Below are 13,439 nucleotides of genomic sequence, written 5' to 3'. Positions count from 1 at the left end.
TCCATCACCCAGCCTGATCACACCTCCAGCTGTCACCAATAAGCCACCAGGCTCTCCAGCTGCTCACGAAAACAGGCTTTTTCAGGCTGCGCCTCCCAGATCCACCCCAGCAGCAGACACCTCTTCTGCGCCCAGGCCTGTTACCCCTTTAAAAGGGCCCATTCACTCCCCCCGGAGCAGTCCTTTGTAACCCCTGCCCAAATGCAATGATATGGAAGGGCTTTCTGCAACAGGACTGAGGCACAGGCCCAACAAAGAGTTAAATCACAGAGTATTTTTACTTGTTACCGGAAATCTGCAGCTAAAGGCAGCTTCCAGAGAGGAAACATTAAGTTTATTGTGGGAGAAAAGGTAAGTGAAGTGTTAAAGTGATTAGCATGAACGGAGGCTTCCAGTCCATCCTGTTGCAAACTTCCTGTTTAACTTACAAACTAGAAAACAACCACGGAGGGAGAACGTGGCAAAATCCCACCCTTAGCAGCTACAGTGCAAATGTTTTTGACCCCTGATTGCCTTAGACCTACTTTTTTCTCTGGCCTAGGAGTGGAGCACAGCTAAAGCATGTGCAATTTGCTTTGGTACTTGCTCCTTTCAGGCTGCTAGCTTGGATTTTTTTTTTTTAATGTGTGAGTATTTTTATGCTTGAATATCCTGGGCTGGGCTTGAGTGAGAGGAGCAATATAGGCTAAAAGGCAGCTGAGAGCAGCACGTAGCAGGCAGCAAGGAGAAAATTCACAAAGGTTTTGCCATCGCTGCTCACACCTGCTGTGCGTGAGGGAGGCAGAGACACATGCAGCCATAGCGTGGGTTGTAATTTGGCTTCCCCTGGGACTACCCAACCTTTATCACAATTTCCCTAGTATAGCTTATCTAGTGGGTGTGGGGGGATCAAGATTTGGCAATCACGCCACACCTGCTACGTGCATAGGAGAAAGGAGTGGGGTTGCAGCAATTTTAGCTGGAGTGGAGTATAGTCTAGGGGATACAGCCTGAGACGAGGTGTCAGAGCTCCTGGAGTCTATTCTTGGCTCTGCCACTGACTCATTCTGCAACCTTGAGCACACACTTCAGTTCTTTCTTCTTCTATTTCCTTGCCTGTGACATGGATAAGTGCCGTTAGCCCCACGTGACGGGAGAATGAATGGATGTTCCTGCTAGTGCTTGATGAAAAGCACTACAAATGGAGGCACTGTTGAAGAATGTATGCGTTCATTGGAAAATATCGTGTTGGAGTCGAATCCCTCGAAACAAAAGACCTGCTTTACAAAGTTAAACAGAGTAGCTTGTATCATACGACATCAGTTACTAATGGCTGTAGAGAGAAAGTGAAAGATATTGTTGCCTTTCCTGCTAACTGAAGGCCAGCGTCTGGAGTTTTACACGTCTTCTCCATTGGGATGAGGAAGCCAGCAACGTGCTGCTTGGATACTATTTCAGCCAGAACTTGCCTTGTTTTGTTTGCTCACGCGCACGAGTCCTGGAGCAGAGGTATTCACAAACGGCACGCAGGCAACTCCTCCTTTCAGGCTTCTCAGCTCAGCACCAGTGTTCAGCTCCTGGGACACAACTCTGTTATGCAATGCCCCGGGTTCAAGAGAGTTTGCTGTCTGTCCAAGTCATTCTTTCTGCAAAGCTAACATCACACAGTGCATCTGTCATGTACTTACTATATTTACTCCTTCCCTCTCTTAAGGTCCTTCGTGAAACTTAGCTAAGTTGACAGGCCAGATTGCGATGAGAGTCAAAGGTATAGCAAGCCCCAACTGTACAGAGTTTGAACTTAACTGATGACCTATTGTCCCATCATGAGAGCCTGGAATAAGAAGTCGCTTAGATTGTGTTGTTACCTGTTACTGAGGCTGTTAGGACAATGGACTTTACAGCTTGTGACTCTGGGGGTTTCTCAGGTCCCAGCCCCCATGAGCTGAGCAGATCCCCATTTGGGGGAAGCCCAGGGCTGGTGTAGAGGGGCTTCATTCCCTCACCTTCCCTCTGCTGCCCAACCAGGCTGAGAGGTACAGGCAGCTCACAGGCGGGGGAACAGAGGTTTGCTGCCTTAGCTCTGTGATAGCCTGGGGACAGGGCTGGCCTGGCTCAGCCAGAGCGGAGGAGCACTGGAGAAGGTTAGCCCACCCTGTGATGGGGTGCTTAGTGCGGGGCTGCAAAGCATCCTGGGATGCCGGGGGACTGCGACATAACCCGAGTCAGGAGGGGATCTGGAACAGAAGTTCGATACACCAGTCTAACCTAAACTGATTCAATCTGATACTGCATCCATTCAGCTTCCGTCATTTTGAAACCAGTCTACGTGCCCTGGACTTCTGCCTTGTTACAAGTTTAGACTACTTTCTGATCACTTATACCAGTTTATATGTAGTTTTTGTACCTAGTGTAGAAGTTGAGGATGTTGAGATTTTTTTTTTTTTTTAAACCCACTGCTTCAAAATCCCAGCTTCAGGCAGTTTATGACTTTTTTTTTAGATGACATTTTAAGAGAGACAAATTGCATGGAACTGAAGGGTCCACTGAAGGCCATATTCACACTGTTTTTTACTTCGAGGAGAACTAAGGCTAAGGTTGGTCAGTAGTAAAAATCCCACCCCACGTTGCCTATAGCACTCTTGATAAGAGCATGGATTTGCCTTGGCATCCCACGTCAAAATACTGCCTTCTGCAGTGATGCTAGTTGAGTCCCTTTCTCCATCACCTTGGTGTACAAAGCCCAAGTAGCCCGGAGTTGGAGGAGCCTCTTGTCCTTTTAAAGAGGATCAAAGAATTGTTTAAAGTCCCCTCCCAGCAGATACCCTTTTTAAGATGTTCAGGATGCCATATGCCTTCAATATATTATTAGGCTTGAATCTCATTATTTTCTTTCCTTCTCTTTTTTTCCTTTCTAGGGATGCTGTTGAAAGATTTGTGGCATGGCCAGAACGACATGGTTTCCCACAAGCGATTTTTAGTTTTCCGTGAAGAGTTGGCAATGCTGGGGTATATGCCACTGGATGCGATTTCTGCTCCCCATTCACAGCTCTATGGCATTCCTTTCCAGCGTGAAGCCATAGCAATGCTCAGCTCTCAAAGCAAAAATCGATGCAGCCATTAGCTATGCTAAATTGAAATCTTATGAACTACGGTGTGGTTACATAAAATGCCAATTAGTATGTGGTTTACATTGTTGCACATAAATGTTTTTCATTATATTTTACTGTCAGCAAATGCTGGTGTGAAACCAGTTTCCATTCCTCATATGGCCACCATGAGGAGTTTCAGAAAACACACCAGCACGGCTGAACTATTCCTTCAGATTTGTTGTTCGCCCGTCCCCCGGCAACTTCGACTTCTCCACCCAAAGCGACAGGAATGGAAATTTTCATCATGGATGGGCACAGCATAAAATGCGGCATTTGTTTGTTCAGCCTCTGTTGCGACATACGCTCTCCGCTCTCATGCACGCATCAAAGCCTGAACAAGTGCAGAAACGGCAGCTCCCGCTTGCTGCTACTGCTGTTTGTTGTGGTTATAAAATCCTATTTTAGATAATGTTGCTTCGTCGATAAAGCGTTGAGTCATAGGATCTGAGAGATATTGTACAAATAACCACTGGGGGCCCGTATCTATTAAGCTGTCTAGGATGCTTCCTATTAAATAATAACCAAATGCCGTAATAATAACTTGGCAGCCTTTTGCCTCTGTCGGTCAGATATGCTGTGCTTGTCTGCTTTCCCAAACTTCTTGTAAGCATCCTAGCAAGACGTAGAATAGGAAGGAAGGCCATCTCACTCTTGACTTTTGCCTGAACAAGTTCTTAGTCAGTAACTATCTTAGAAGCATAGAAAGGGTGATAAATCCCTCTTTGAAACACTGCAATCGGCAGCGAAGTATGTTGTTACACGGTGCATTTCCTGATAATGCCGGGACAGCGTGTGAATTTGACAAGCTGGGATCTTGGCAGGTTTCACACGAGGAGCTGGCTGGGCGGGACAGCGTCTCTAGCAGCAGGAGCCACCACTCAGGAAATGCTGCAGAAAGAGCTGCTAATTTGGATAGCTGGGACATTTCCCTGTGAATTAATTGCCCAGACAAACATGCAGAGTTGGGTGGGACCCTGTTCTGTTGATAGGTCCATCTATTGGATAAGACCTTAAACAAGGGCTAGAGATACCTGTGCATCAGGAAGGGTTCCCCAGAACTATTTAAAAGATCCAAGGTATTAGCCCCAGAAGCTCAGCACGACTCCAGCTTTGCATCTTGCCTGTAGACAATTGGCGAGTAAACTGGACGAGACACTTGAATTGCAAAGTGCGATAGATTCCACGTATTGATTGATTTTTATCTATCGTTGTTCCTTGAATTGCAGTTTTGTCATCCCCAGTCCAAAGTCTTTGCAAATGATTCATTTGGGTTTATTCTCTGCCATTGCTATTAATACACGCATTGTAAAATTCTACCACTACTTGCTGTTCCTCCCAACTCCATAGCCTCAGATGGGTTTTTTTGGGTGTGTGTCTCAGAAAAATTTGGGCCCTAAATATTTGTTAAGAAGGTGTGGACCACCAAACTACCCTCCAGTTGTATCAGAGACTCCTGAGTTAGGTAGCACCAGCCAGGACATGGTTCCCAGCTGTGAAGTTCTGCAGAGGACATTTCCAAAGATCCCACATTTGTGTTTGCTCAATTCAAGACCATGGAGATGAAACAGAGGAAAGAACAAATATAAAGTAGTGATTCCAGCATGTGGGTCTTGTGATGCAAAAATATCATCCAGAGGGCTTTTTATGTTGCATGAATTCAATTTTTGTGTCCAAATGAGATTATATTATTATAATTATACTTAATCTTGCTGTAGTTGGGGTATTTTTACAGCTCATCATGGGAACCCTATGAACACTCACCATGTCCAAGTCAGCCTCCTTATTTTCTTTTAATTGCATCCTCATACTCATTCCTGTATTCTTTTCTCCTTAATTTGTCTTGCTGCTCCTCCAAGGTCTCTCTCTCTCAAGCAGAAGACTTGATTTTCCTTCTTTTTTCTCCTGAGCAGAAGAAGGGATTTTGCTCTTGTAACCCTTCCCACCCAGAAAGGAGTTTTGTTTCTGACTTCAAAGGGCTTAGGATTGCATCTTGTGTTTCTAACTAATTGTCATTTTTCATTGCTGATCCAAACCATGCAAATCTATCACTTAACCTTGAACAGGCTGCTTGTTCATACAAGAAATTGGGAATTATTAACTCATGAAACTCACTGCTACTGGATATTAGCATTAGGAGACGTCAAAATAAGAGGATGCATTTCTGAGCAAGATATTTATCTTAGCATAAAATAGTTTATGCCAACTAGCGTTAAGGTGACATTTGATATGTTTATGGATGGGATTACAGGACACTGGTACATGAGCCAATGCCACAGGAAGTTTTTAGTCTTATGCCCCTAAACTACATAAAAAAAATCTGTATTTCTGCTTCAGTCAGTGCCTCAGCTAAAACTCTAAATGGAGACTAAGTAACTTTTTGCATTTTAATCAGGAAGTCAGCTTCCCTCTTTTATTCAGTTAACGTTATGGAATCAAAACTCATGGTAGAGGTGATATCTTTAATTAGACCTACTAGATTTTTGCAAATAAAAATAAAAATAAATTAAATTGCAAGCTTTCGGGCACAAATACCCATCAACAGGGATAGGAGAAAAGATAGTAAAAGTTCTCCTGGGTAGAAATGAAAGTTCATTTTTCATAGGAGAGCTGAAGGTGTAGTAACATCTCCTGTTTGGAACAGTTCATCACACACACACACACACACACACACACTCCTTTTATATTTTATATTTTTATGAACTGATCCAAACAGGAGATTTCACCACACCTTCAGCTCTCCTATGAAATATGAACTTTCATTTCTACCCAGGAGAACTTTTATAATCTTTTCTCCTATCCCTGTTGATGGGTATTTGTGCTTGAAATCTTGCAAATAAAGAAATATTTTTGCAAACATCTACTTGGTGTAATAAAAGATATCACCTCTACCATGAGTTTTGATTCTTTTTGCCTCTAGACCAATACGTTAGACCAATTGTTAGGATTCCCAAGCTAACATTATTGCACTTAAAACCTCAAATCTCTAAGCTTCAAACGGCTGAGGTTTTTGCCAACTGGATTGTATTGTCTCTTGCAAATCAAGAGAAGTGATTCTTTAATCTATTTGGAACCAGTGAGGCCTTACCTGGAGTATTGTGTCCTATTTTCGGCCTTATATTTCACAAATGATGTGGGCAGGTTGGAAAGAGTCTGCTGGAGAGCAACAAACATGGTTAGAGGCATGATAAGTGGCATGGTTTATGAGGAGAGGCTGAAAGAGCTAGGATTTCATCTGGAGTAGAGATGGCTAAGGGGAGATTTGAGAACAGTCTTCCAATTCCTGAATGGAGATGATAAAGAGGATGGAGATAACCTTTTCTCTGTGACTGTAGGGACACAACTAGGAGCAATGGCCTCGAGCTGCAGCAGAGGAAATTTAAATGAGAGATTAGGAAGAACTTTTTGACTATGAGGGTGGTCAAGCATTGGGATAAACTACCTAGTCATGTTGTGGACTCTCTATCTCTGGACATTTTCAAAAGCAGGTTAGACAGACAGTTGGCTGGGATGGTTTGGGCAGGGATGATCCCATCATGAGCACGGGGCTGGACTAGATGCGACCTCATAAAGTCCCCTTCCAACTCTACTTTCCTACGATGCAATCCTATGAACTGACCACACCTGACAACCATACCACCACTAGACGGGCACTCCATGTTCTTCGGGCACTTTTGGCACACTAGCATATCAAATGAAGAGCATCTCGGGCAAGCCAAGTGGCCCACACAGTCCAGCAAACAGCACTGGACCAAGCAGGTCCTTTTTGTTTGTTTGTTTGTTTTTTGCCTTTAGCTCATCACTGCGGGAGCATTTCCTGAGCACAAAGCATCCTGTTTTTCCTTCACAGTGAAAACAATTCAGTAAATCTGTAATAATGCTGAGAAACTTGATGCCAGTAGAGACGGAGATTAATAACATAAAAGAGTGTTGAGGGCCAAGTTAGGACAATAATGCATCTCCCCATCCCAGTAAGATCAAAGGCCTTGTGGGTATGTCTATGTAGCATAACATGGTGTTAAGCAGAGATAGTCAAGCTCCAGTATCTTTGCATGGCACTGCACTGTGTAGTGTAGGTATGCCCTAAAAGAGACTAGTCACACTCCCAAACACATGACCTCCATCAAGCTCCTAAATACGTCCTAAAGTGAAGATCATCTTAGTGACTCTTTACAAGTTAGTCAAATGGTTCAGCCAACGTGTGCCTGTGTTCTTTGAAATACTAATCCTGGAATGAATTATGCTCCAGCAAAGTCTCCTGGGGTTACGTACCAGTATGCAAGCGGGCAGTGAGAAATATGGTGCATGCGTCTCTCTTTGCCAGCATTTCACTTATGAGGGGAAGCATTCATGGTTTGTCACACCACGTTTGTGGGTTAAGGAGAGTAGAATAATAGAAACAGGCTGAAATTTAATAGTACAAAATACAGGACTGTGCAACATGGGAATTAATGACACGAATTTGTGTTGCAAACCTGGGGGGGTACTAGATGGGAATTAATTACATGAATTTGTGTTGCAAACCTGGGAGTTTCCTATGATCAGCTAGTTTTGTGCTGCAAAACTAGCTGATCATAGGATGATGATAAGACATCCAGGTGATGCACCCAGGAAAAATTCAAATAGGATCCTAGCGATGTTTCAGTAGACATATTTCTTGTAGAGACAGGATTGTAGTCATGCCATTGTGGAAGTCCTGGTAAGACCCCACCTGCAATGCTTTGTTGCATTTCCAGTGTTTCATGTTCAAAAGGGATGATTTCACAGTGAAGAGGTGCAGAGGAGCGCTACAAGGATGATTAGGGAAGAAAGAATCTATTTTAATGAGGAGACTGGAAGAGCTTGGTCGTTTGCCTTAGCAAAGTGAGAGCTGAGAGGAGACATGATTTTTGTCTTGAAATACATCAGAGGGAAACACCGTGGAGGTAGAGGGGCTGTTTAAATTCAAGGAAAAAAATGACAAAAGCCTCTACTGTAGGTCCTGGTTCTGCCAGGACAGTCATGGACTTTGGAGGCCAGTCCTAGCTAGCCATTAAAATTAAAGCAAGAGTCCTGGGTGGAGGTGAGGAGGCAGAGTGGCATGAGCTGTGAAATAGGAAGCCCTAGCAGACAGCAAAATTGCCCTAAAATAGGTTAGCTTGATTAGTGGACTGACCATTAAAAAGGAGAGATAATTGTTAACGCCTGTGAAGTAAAGAGCAGTGGTCATTAACAGTCCATTGACTCCCGTAGCTGCCTGAACAGTGCTACCATGCTGCTTCACTCCTACCTCCGCAGTGCCGGCAGGGGAGAGGGGGGCGGCAATGTCCCAGATTTCACATTGTCCCATATGGTCACCCTACTCAACTGCAACTGGCCATGAATAAACTGAGGTTGGGAATTAGAGAAAAAAGTTTCTAAGCATCAGAGCAGTGAGGTTTTGGAGGGGGACTAGCCTTCCTAGACTAATGAAGGCAAACCCCTAATTACATTGATTAGTTTAGGAAAGAGACGATATGATACGGTTTTCTTCAGTGCCAGGCACTCGACTTTTTAATGGACCAGGAATTCCCTTCCCGTTGTGTGTCATAGATTGCACACTATATATCAAGCCCCACTTTATATTTAATTAGCTGTCTGCCTCCATTACACTGATTGGAATGCAGTAATAGTTAAAAAAAAAAGAAAATTAATTCCAGCATAGACCATAGAGGAATAAAATGTGCCTCATTTTTTTTGTTATTAGAATATATATTAAGCGAGGAATACATTGCAAGACCGAGCAAGGCTCATTAGTTACAAACCCTCTATGGCGCAGCAGGTATTTTATAATCAAGGATTAATTATATTACATAGGCAACTGCTGCAAGTTGTAGTCCAATGGCTCATTAAAACTTAAAGATAGCAGGGATTATGGCAGCAATATTACTGCCTAGGGGCCCAATTCGAGGAGGCACTGAGCTCCTCAAATGTCAACCAGGCCCCTTTTTTCGTATTTCTTTTTCAATTTCATGCTCGTTTTCCAGAAAATGATATGTTGGAATAACTGTCCTGCTGTGACTTGGACAAGATTGCATTACTTCAGTAGCTGCGGACCCCTGGTTCTAAGCCTAAAACTACAATGAATGGCCAGTCATGTGGGATATGGTAATAGCTGATCATTCCCTTTGTTATTGAGGGTTTAGTCTGTAATTACCAATGAATGCAATGTCAGGCACAATACAAATCAGACCCAGAGGCCTTGATGTGGGAGATGGAAACCCCCCCTGAAGTTTAACATATTAGTCAATGTAATAAAACAAAGAAGGAAAAACAAAAAGCCATGCTACCATGAAGAGTGCTTTAATGCCTCTTCTTTCTCCAAAGTGCAGAGGACTTATTTGCAGAGGTGATAAGATAGAAATGTCCTGCAGGGTCGGGGAAACGCTTCTACGCGGGAGCAGCCCGAGAGAGATGGTAACTGGACCAGCAGTTTCACTGCTATGCTGCTCACTGCTTTCGTGGAGCCGCATCTATAGCAGACATGCTTCGTTAGCGATATGGGAGGTGGCTGGTGAGCAGCCACCGATGAGGAAAACACATTTTTGCTCAGCAAGGTGTGAGGCCACACTTATGTGTCCGGGTGCTGGAGTTTGCAAGGTAGGTAGAAAACTGGTTCTGGCATTCCTGAGCCCCTAGAGTCACTCAAAACATAGCTCTTTCCTGGGACTTGATCCTTCTCCTTCACTTCCATTTATACTACTAGGTGGAGGTCTAAAAGGAGAGGAGATTGTGAAACCAAGCACAGGAACATAAATCTCTTGGGTTTGGTAATGATTTGGTCAGGCAATTATTGCTGAACCATGTTGGTGGGCAGGCTAGTTCCATCCGGGGTATAAAGGGTGGATTTCTTTGGGAACCAGGCATGGTGTCCATGGAGGAATGGGGAGTTACCAAAATGCCATTGACTTCGGGTGCTCTGTTGAGAAAAGGATTGGGCATTGTCGTCTTTGCAACTCTTATGCAGTCTTCAATGGAAACTACTGTGGTCAGCCCCTTCGAGTATGTACCCCTTGCCCTCTGTGACGAGGACGATTTGGCATGAGAAGATCCCCACTGAAAACAGACCCCAGTCTCAGCTGATTCTGGGAGCGGCGAGGGGAGGAAGCACTATTTGCCAAACAGAGTCACTCACTCGAGGTATTAGTCAGGGAAGAAATCTGATTGTCGGGCTTCTAAGAAACTGCAGAGAGTGAAAACAGCCCCCAAAGTAAAATTAGAAAACAATGAGTCAAGATTGCTTTCTGAACTCCCCTATGGCTTTTTCTTTTCTTTACAGTGCCGCAGGTTGCTGCCAAAATGTGATCCACACCTCCAAAACATCCACACAAGGATCAACGGGGCTTTTTACACCTCTAACTTGCTTAATGCAAATGACACGAGAGGAAATCATGTGGAAACCCGGCCAATTTGGTGACTCGCATGTGAAGAGGGGGCTGGCAGGGACAGGGGCACTGCTACGTGGGAGGGCTGCTGTCTCTTTTATGTCTGCGAGACGCACGTATCGGTCCAATATTTGGAAACCAGGGGTGACTCATCTCTGGCACGTGGTGAGCTTTGGGCTGAGCAGAGCTGCATCTGAGCCGACAACGATCTTAGGATGTGGCAAGCTGTGGAGTTACTCAGAAAGCTGCTTCCCTCCAACCTAACATTTCCCTTTCTTCCATGACTCGGAGGCTTTGTCCAACACAGGTCTGGAGTCCAGAACTCAACAACGTTAAGTGTTAACGATTATTCAGGCATTCGCTGTCAGCTCAAGGCCCAGCTGTAGTGAGGACTGAGCTAGTTGGGGAAGGAGTGGGGCTGAACCCTCTAGAGCCACTAATCAATGAACGTTTGGAGAGCACACGCCAACCCAAGAGAAGCAGAGGCCACACGGAGAAACATCTAGTATTGTAGGAGAATGAAGAAGGCTTTCTCCGTCTTGAAAGACGTGGCTCTGGCTGCACCACAGGAGGTGGGGAATAGCATGCTCCAGTTTCTGTGCATTACATTGTCTTTAGTCGTTAAATACAAGTTTTCCAAGACTTCATGAGAACTCCAATACTGGAAGGCACCAGAAGCGTGTCTTTACACTTCCTGTTCATCATCCTGTAGAGCAGTCTGGGTGCAAGGAAAAAAACCCAGCTGGACTTCCAAAATGTCACACTTCCTTCATTACCAGGCATTTCAGGGACGGATCGTTCCTGCTCCGTAGCTGGTACACCTCCATCCCATTAGGATGAAAGTGCAGATAAATAGCTACCATGCAGCCCTAAAAGATGGAGAGAAAGCGGAAGGGCTCTTTCAGACCTGAAACTCAAAAGAGAAGGCTCTGGAAAGTGAAGGGAGAGTAATTTTACTTGAATGGGAATCACTTAAGGTATTTGCAAGCTCCCCTGGGGACCCAAAGCTGCTGAGCCCTGCATAATCCTAACAAGCAGATTGCACAAGCGTCAGTGCCACGTGCACAATCCTGCATTACAGACAGTCCATGGGACCAAGCACCACAGGACCTGGTGACCTGGAAACCATCTTCAGCAGACCACATGGCTTTTAACACTGGCTGCAGGCCAAGAGGCAGGACCCCAAGAGGCATCATTTTCAAACACGGCTGGTTCGGTGAAAACAATTTTCCACTGGGCTGCAAATCTGGAAAGGTAATAATTTTCCTTGGTGTTGTTTTTTTTCAGGCATGTGTCAAACTCTTTTTGTCGCACTACTTGGATGTCTAAAGCATCCATGAAGTGCATTTGAGAGCCCCATCACACCGGCACAACATATTCAATGGAGCCTGTTTCCACTCCATGTGTCAGATGTCAGACCACCTCCGTTTCAGGGCAATGCCGGGCACTTTCCAGACAGTTGCTCTCACCCACTGCATGATGGGGGAGGACACATGAAAGTACTTGCACATTGTTTGTTGGAACATATTACTCATGGTATAAGTTTCACTTGATTTCCATCTCAAAGATCCTGCTCTTGAGAGAGCAAAGATCTTTATGGCCTTCCGCTTGGTGCTTTAAAAATGTTGGCAAGTGCCTGCTGATTTTATAATAGGGAAGCTGTTTGTGCCTCTTCAGGCATATTTGTGGGTGCAACTTAAGCAAAACTTTTGAAATGTTTGTTTTAGAGGTCACCCAAAAGAACGTGAGTGTTTGACACCAGGGATATAGGCCAAGTCCCACCCACTCACCTTCCCTGCAAATAATCCCTTTGATGCCAGTGGAACAGTAATGTGATCGTGAGGGTGAGCATTTGAGCACTCGCACTTGAAGGTAAGTTTCAAGCGATGACCTTTGTTTTTCCTTGAACTTTTTGTCTCCAGAAGCTTTCCCACCCATATGGGACAAATATAAACGGCAATGAGCAAGCACAAATTGGCTTGATCAAGTCTGCAGAGCGGGGGAAATGAAATTCATTTTCCACTTCCCCTCTTCCAGTTTTCAACGTGGATGTTTGCAACCATATCATTCTATTTAATAGGTCAGGTGTTGAAAACCGTAAGCAACAAGCAACACGCTTTTCAGGGATGAAAATATATTAAAAGAAAAAAGACAGAGAGAGAAGAAGAAGAAGAAAGAGAAAGTACTCAGAAAAGCTGGCAAAACCATAATCACCGATGCCCCCCCCAAAAAGGAAATTACAACCTGTGGCAGCTGTGTTTTGTTGGATAGGCAACATTTGTAAAGTTCAAAGCAGTGGTGGGGAGTAACTAGTAACAGGGTGAGACAGATTTATGGAGCCCACACATGGCAATATTTTTGTATAAAATTAGTAAAAACCATTATATCTCAACATGAAGAGATGAATTCATGCAAGTTTGCATTCTTTAAAGACCAATCATATTTGGTCAGCGTAAACAGGAAGAAGTGAGTAATTTTTTTGGATTAACTGATCACAAGAGTTGTAATCCATAATAAAAAATGGAAAGAGGCTGCCAAGCTTTCTTTCCCAGGGGATTAAGGTAATGAGTTGATTTGACATTAGCACAATCCAGCCCAGACAGCAACTGCATGACCTGCTGGTGCTGGGTTGAAGGGATTGATTTACAAAGACCATGCAATTAATCAAAGGCCTCAGCAGATTTTCTATTGTTTAAAATATGGGTGTAATGAGTGCTTTGCAAGTGTGAGCATCCCGGGGTGTGCAGCCAACACATCTAACCTCTGATCTGGAAGGACTGGTGTCAGTTTGGTTTCCAAGACTCATTCAGACCCAGGCCTTCTTGTGTCCATGTGCCAACAGGTGTATCAACTACTGCCAGGTGTGGTGAGACACATGATGCACAGTTTTGCCCACCAAGAATCAGGC

General features: G+C 44.3%; 1 long non-coding RNA gene across 1 annotated transcript; it reads left to right on the top strand.

Annotated features, from left to right (window-relative positions):
* Positions 1–452: 452 nt before the first annotated feature.
* LOC109296098 lies at positions 453–3,671 on the top strand. The gene is made up of 2 exons (XR_002096892.1): positions 453–578; positions 2,898–3,671. It is a non-coding gene; the product is annotated as an uncharacterized LOC109296098 (long non-coding RNA).
* The last annotated feature ends 9,768 nt before the right edge of the window (positions 3,672–13,439 follow it).

Source organism: Gavialis gangeticus, unplaced genomic scaffold (assembly GCF_001723915.1).
Source record: "Gavialis gangeticus isolate Ggan-Ray unplaced genomic scaffold, GavGan_comp1, whole genome shotgun sequence".
NCBI lineage: Eukaryota > Metazoa > Chordata > Crocodylia > Gavialidae > Gavialis > Gavialis gangeticus.
Note: the sequence above shows the minus strand (reverse complement) of the source record. Positions and strands in the feature narration are given on the sequence as shown.